Here is a 7,728-nt window from a genome sequence, read left to right as displayed (position 1 = left end):
AAGTGAAAGTAATTCGCAAATTTTTGAAAGCTGCTTTAGATCGTCATAAATCATACGCAGATTTGAAATGAAAAGACATTGAATTTTAGATCAGTGACAAGGTGTTTTTGAAAGTGTCTCCGTGGAAGAAAATCCTTCGATTTGGTCATAAAGGCAAATTAAGTCCATGATTTATCGGGTCGTATGAGATTATGGAATGAATAGGGCCAGTGGCATATCGACTAACTTTACCCTCGGAGTTAGAAAAGATTCATAATGTATTTCATGTATCGATGTTGCGTCGATATAGATCTGATCCATCACTTGTAATTTCTCCGTCAGAGATTGAAATTCAACCCGATATGACATACAACGAAGAACCGATCAGAATTCTAGCACGTGAGGTTAAACAGTTGAGAAATAAAAGCATAGCTCTCGTGAAAGTACTTTGGAAATGTCACGGTATTGAAGAGGCTACATGGGAACCCGAGGAAGATATGAGAAAATAGTACCCTAACCTATTCACTGGTAAGATTTTCAAGGACGAAAATCCCTAAGGGGGAAAGTTGTAATAGCCCGTTTTTAGTCAAATCAGAATTGTAGTTTTGGGACCACAAATTTGAAGTTGAAATATTTATTTTATTATTATTTTAATGCCTACAGTATGATTAAATGATTGTGTGAAAGTTTCGTTAAGAAATTTTATCATTTGAATGCTTAATTTGATAAAAAGGACTAAATCGCGTAAAGTATAAAGTTAGTGTTCTCATAGCTAAAGGTGTTTAATAGCTATAGAACTTAAAAGTAAAGGTCCTTCTATGGTAATTAACCCATTTATGGGATAGTGGATGATAGTGGCATGGCATTGTTGAAATTTTGAATTAGTAATAAGGTTAAAAAGGTAAATGAGTAATTAAGTTATAATTTAATAAAACAAAAACATAAAATTTGATTCATTCATCTTCATTAGCCGAATTTATCAAGAAGAAATAGCCATTTTTTAAGCCAGGGTTCGGCCAAGCTCATTTGTGCAATTGGTGATGATTTTTATCCCGTTTTTAATGATTTATATGTTTTTGAGATCGTTACTTCGTATTTTAGCTAGCTCGCACCCTAGATATTGAAACTGTTAAAGATTTATCATATTTCTATTGTTGAATGCTTGAGTAATTTGATGATTTATGATAGATTTGGAAGGTTTAATGTTAGACTAATAGCTTTTGTAAAGTGATTTCTGACAAAAATGTCAAAAAGGGATTAAATTGAGAAAATGTGAAATGTGGTGATTAAAAGTGTGAATAATTTGAAAATATGGGCTGCTAGTAACATGAATTGAATTCGGTTAAGCATGGGTTTGTACTAAATTGTATGAATTTGCAATTTTATGTGATAAGGACTACATTGTAAAAAATGTGAAAGTTTAAGGGAAAATGTGTAAAAGAGCCCTAATGTATATTTTGGATTGAATTGAATAAATAGTTGATTAAATGAGTTATTTTTTATTATATTTAGATCAAGAAAATCAGAATTCGGATCGGGATTCAGGAAAAACGAAAGTTATCGACTAATTGACTTGATTCACCGTTTTAATATCTGAGGTAAGAACGTATGTAATAAGCATTCTTATAATTATGCTTTTAATGCTTTGATATTGCATAAATTGTATATATGGGATTACAGTCATGTTTGATGATAAATCAGCTATATGTGGCACTTAGTGTGCGATTCAACATAGCTTCGGCTATATATGGCACTTAGTGTGCGAGATCGAGATAGCTTCAGCTATATATGGCACTTAGTATGCAAGATTGAGATAGCTTCGGCTATATATATGGCACTTAGTGTGAAATTTGAGACTATGTACGGCACTTATTGTGTGAGATATCGAGTATTCAATGGTATTTCGAATATGCATGAGCTTGTTATGGATTCGTACAGGTATGTACATACATGGTATGAGCTTTAAATCGAAGAAGGTACAAAGTTTGCATATAAGCATATGAATAAGAATGTGAAAGGTTTGTTAGCAATTATGAATTTCATGTTAATATGTTTAAATTGATGAATGATGTATTTGTGATTAGTTAAGTTTATATCATATGAGCTTACTAAGCTATAAAGCTTACTTATTTGTGATTAGTTAAGTTTATATCATATGAGCTTACTAAGCTATAAAGCTTACTTTGTTTATTTTCCATGTCGTATAGTGATTTAAAAGCTAGCTCAGATTCAGAGATCGTTGGAGACTACGTCACACTATCCAATCACCATTTTGGTACTTTTGATCTCATAGTTTAGTCATATGGCATGTATAGGATTATGGTCATTTTGATATGTATCTTGGTAGTGAATTTTTCCATTTGGAAATGGCTTATGAATGGTTATGTTTTGGTAATGATGTTGGCCAAATGAATTGGCATTGTAAATGTCTATATTTTGCTTTGTATATATATATATATAGCCATGGATGATTGTAATATCCTGATTTTCGAGTTTTGTCGTGATTCTCGATATTTTGGTAAAGGTTTTAAAATTAGGTATTTGGTTGTGAAATTCATAATTGGAGGGTGTAAATAGGCTTATGGAAGGCCCATGTGTTGGCCGAAACCCGATAGGGTTTTTGAATTTTGGACTTAAAAAGTTAGGGAATTTGGATAGGTGGTCTTATTAAAAATTGTGGGTAAAATGTATCACAAATGAGCCTTTGGTAAAGTGGCTAAGTGACGCCACTAGGGAGCTAAAAAGGTGGCGTGTAAGTGGTTGGGGGAAGACCTGGGTTCGATTCCCTGTGATGGCAAATGTGATGTTAATTTTTATGCTTTGAGCATGCAGGAGTTGTAGCCGAATGGAACTCTGGGGGAGAGAGTTTGAATCAGTCAAACGCATGGATTAAGGAGTATTAAGAGGAGAGATTTTAGGGATTTGAAAGAGGGATTAGATTTAGCCGAATAGGGGGATTAGGGAGGAGAAATCAGTTAGGGGGAATTTGAGGGTTGTATATTCGGCATTAGGCTATAGTTGTGTCGATTTTCCTCTGTTTGAACACCGTAGAACCATTCTTTTCTTTTTATTTTCTTCTCTAACCGAAACTGCCACCCTTCCCATTCATCTTTCTCTCTTTTCTTTTTCGAAACCAGTCCAGTCCATTATTCCCTTTTGCTTCATCTACTACTCCCTTTCTTATCTTCACTTTTGCCAAAAAGCCACAAAAGCCGAAACCTGTGAAGCTTGGTTGTGCCGATTCTATTGTTGACCAGAAACCTTCTTTTCTCTTCACTTTTTGGTGGCCAATTCCTACTTCTGTCGAACTCTAAGTGGTACAAAGGAAGACGGTGGTAAGTATTCGTACTCTAATCGATCCAGTAGTAACTGTTGACAAAAGCCGAAACCCCCTATAGTTTAGGGAGGTTGCCGATTTGAGATATGAGCCTTATTGGGCTTTTTCATTTGATTCTTATGGTTTGTGGAGTAGATAACTTTGGAGGAACAGCAAGGCTTGGGGTATCGATTTGGATAACTTGGATCGAGCGTCGGACTCGGTGAAGGTAAGTGATCTATGGCCATTAGGGGGTTCTTTGGCCGAATATGGTAGGGTGGATTTTGGGTTTGATAAGCATGATTTGTACACTAAGTATGGTGATAGTTAATTGTAGGTTGGCGTGGGAGACTTTGCTAGTGAACGTCACAAAACAGGTGTGTAACGAACCCTCTTTCGTAGCTTAACTCGATATTTTCCGAAAAGCCGAAATGCCGAAATTCTGGCATTTTGAGGACTTGTGAGCATGCGAACGCTCATTGGTTAGTTAGATTCACTAAGTAGATGATCGGGATCGTTGGAACAGGTCAGATTGCGCATTAATACGGCTTAGACCGTTAAGGAGAAGGGCCAAATGGACCTAGATGACTAATTCGGCTATGTAGGGCCCATTAGGGGTTTTTGGCCCAATAACTCAGCTTCGCTAAAAATGGGCTAAAATCGCTATCAAAACACATGAAATTGTTAGTAACTGATAATGAACATGGAAAACCCTAATATTTGGTAGAATTACGAAATTACCCTTATAATATGAAAATGACTGTTTTACCCCTAGGTAAAAATGACCATTTTACCTCTAGGGTTTAATTATGAGTTTGATGCATGAGATTTTGATATATATATGATTTGATACATTATGCACATGATATGTATGATATGGACATGATGTATTCATTTATGCATGGGTTGGGTTTATATGAATGGAGGAAGTGCAAAAGGGCTATGCCCCAGTTACCGAAAAGGGCTTTTGCCCCAGTTTATCAAAAAGGGCTTTTGCCCCAGTTATTAAAAGAGACTAGGCCTCCAGTTATATGATAAAGCAGCTATGCTGCCAGTGGAGAGTTTGGTTGGGTGGGTTGAGTTATTCCCCACATGGAGAGCTTGGTTGCTACGGGTGGAGAGTAGCGGTTGGTGGGTTGAGTAGTCTCCCCAAATGGGCTTGCGTATGTTCGTTGATGTTGCATGTATTATTGAAATGGGCCTATGGGCCATATTGTTACAGTAAAGGCTTCGGCCCAGTGATATGAATAATGAAAAAGCTTCAGCCCAGTGATATGAATAATGTAAAGGCTTCAGCCCAGTATATGTTAAGACTGAATGTGGGCTTAGGCCCGGCAGGCTGATATTGTTTTGGGCTCTGAAAGGGGCTTGTTGCACACTGAGTTTCCAAACTCACCCCTTTCCTTAACCTTACAGGTGAGCCTTGATTTGGGGACTTGGAGCCGGAGGGGATTCAGAGTGGCCACGGTGATCGCTTTTGGGCTTTCGAAATAAGTGATTGGTTTTCTTTAGTTTACCTTATTTATTATTTATTTTTGGGTTGTAATAAGGTCATTTTAACTTTATTTTCTTTTCTGGGATTATTTTATTTTTAAATAACTTTAAACTGGTTGATAATAATTCAAATGGGCTAGACTTAGGACGCGTTTTCAAAATGATACTTGTTTTCAAAATAACACAACGACACGATTATTCGATTTATCAAAGATATCTACTCAAAGAAATTTCAACTCGTTAAAACCTAGTGTGGCAATGGTTATGGGCATGTCTAGGATTGGATCCAATTGAAGAGCTTGGTACTTAAGCAACCTTCATGGCTCACCTCCTCTGTTACGGATTCCTACCTGGTGCCCAGCCTCCATTCACTTAGTTAAGCTTAACAAAAGTTGGTTTTAAAGCGCTAAAATGAAACGTGGATTTTTAACTTCAATGTGGCACGTCGGATTCGGCCGTAACTGTAACACCTCTAACCCGTATCAGTCGCCAGATTGGGGTTACAAGGTATTACTTGAACTAAATTCATTTTTTTTAACATTAATACATGCACACACTTGGACTAACTTTTAAATCAAACTATTATTAATATCACATAGCCAATTGTAACTTTGACACAATCTAGTATAATATTAAAACATATAAACTTTATAAGTCAATATCTATATATATGTATTCAAAAACATGAATTACCCATATCAAGCCGTGAACATGTTAAAATAAACATATACATGTTCGGTTATAACTAAACTACTTTCAATGCCATATCACATATAACATATTAACCTATACAACAATCAAAATTCAAATAATCCATTCAATATACAAAGCAAAAATCGAATCAATCCACTTCAAACATTCAAGTCATTAAACAAATTTGATACTCATAAAAAAAATATACATATACCACTCCACCATAACACATTGCTAATTAACCACAAAGAGCTTAATCATAATCCAACAAAATCGAATTTAAGCATGTAAGTTAAGCCATTTTCTCATGGCCTTTATGTACAATGCTATCAAAACAACAAAATCTCCCAAAATATTATCCTATACATGCCATAATGTTAACTTAGGATTAACTAAGAAGGGGTACCAAAACGTTCTTTGGCAAGTGTGATGACTTGAAGATGGTCCCAGTATGGAGCGGATCGAAAAGAAATCTAAATAAGAGACAAGTGAACACACCAAATGAGTTTTCAACTCGAGAAGTCATAAGCCATATAATACAAACAATTAGCTGAATATGTCGATCTAGAATCTAGAAAGGTTAATAGATTATCGAAATTATCAATTCAACTACTAGTCAAGTCTTACTGTTAACTCAAGGTATCATATAACCGAATACCTTAATTCCTTCCTGTAGTATTTAACAACGATGAAATAGATGTATTCATGTACCTATGTTTAAATTTTCATGTCCCCAATTTCCTATTCGGACAATAGTTTTGCCCTCCATTTAGTTCCTGCATTTATTTTATCAACAACCAATTTCGCGCACGTAGTGCTCAAGCAAGGAAATTCATATCCATAGTACCATGTTAACCCGCACACATAGTGCCTTAGTAATTCACATACATATTGACATTCCAATACGCACACATAGTGCCATACAAATTCGCACATATAGTGCCATTCAAATTCGCACACATAGTGCCAAAATCATTTCGTTTAAACAAGTGATTTATTCAATTAACTAAGTATAATCGGTCACATGCCTTTCAATCAAAAGAATACATAAACGAGAGTAATTCTTTCACGATATGCATACACCAATTATATATAAAATAACCAAGTTTAATTGCTTATAGACTTACATCGTTTTAGATGAAACGGTTGCAATCGACTACTCGATATTCTTTGCTTTGCCCTTGCTTGATTCCCCTCCTTTGGGTTCTTGAGCTAAAATAAATAAATTAACTAATTTAATTACATTGCTAGTTAGTTATATCCCATAATATTAATGATTTCATATCATGAGAATCACACGGCTAAAATTTGATTTTTTTCACCTTAGGCTTTTAAGCCATTCGGCTATTGTTCACCTAAGACCATATTACTATCCATAACCCAATCAATATTTCAATAAAACACCTATATTTATATATATGTACATACGGTAACCACTCCTTGCTAATTACTCACATATATATATAAATTTAATAATTTCCATTTCATCTTATAACCATCATTGTTCAAGATATTGAATCTTCAACTAAAGTTTATCTAATGTCTCAAGGCCGAATGCATATAAATTTTTAGCATACATATAAAGTTTATACTTTAAATAATTTATTCACATACTAACAAGCCAAATATCATCTTCACTAAACATTTAAACCATAATTCCTTAACAATCTTTTCACTTTCGGCATTATCACTACCAAAATAACAATTGCACATCACTTTGTCATTTAACACAAAGTTTCAACACATAACCACCTTGACTGAATACTTCTAAAAACTATCAAAAGCTCCACATTTGTTCATACCATCATTTAAGTTCACCAATATCTATTTAGCTCGCTCATTTTCACCTTTCTAAAATTTCTATCCAAAACATAAAAAAACTATCTTCTTAGCATTTATCCATTATAACCGAATGCAAATTTTGTCACCAATTCAAAAAAATTCACATATGGGTTTTAATAAGAGCTTGACTACTAACTCAATTTTCATAAAATTTAATAAAAATAACATAAAATCCTACCTTAATTAACCCTTAAGATAGCCGAATGCGCTTGACATTTTCCTTCTTCTTTCCCTTATGTTTTCGGCAATGAGGATGGAAGAGAAACATTCTATTTCCTTGTTTTTATCACCCCCCCACTTAATATATTATAACTTATTTTATATTATAACATATTTCAATTATATAATCTATTATTATAAAAAGCATATAATAATTGTATGCCAACCCCATTACCGTACCCATA

Source organism: Gossypium arboreum, chromosome 1 (assembly GCF_025698485.1).
Source record: "Gossypium arboreum isolate Shixiya-1 chromosome 1, ASM2569848v2, whole genome shotgun sequence".
Classification (NCBI taxonomy): Eukaryota; Viridiplantae; Streptophyta; class Magnoliopsida; order Malvales; family Malvaceae; genus Gossypium; species Gossypium arboreum.
The sequence above is the reverse complement of the archived record's forward strand: the minus strand, read 5'-3'. Positions refer to the sequence as shown.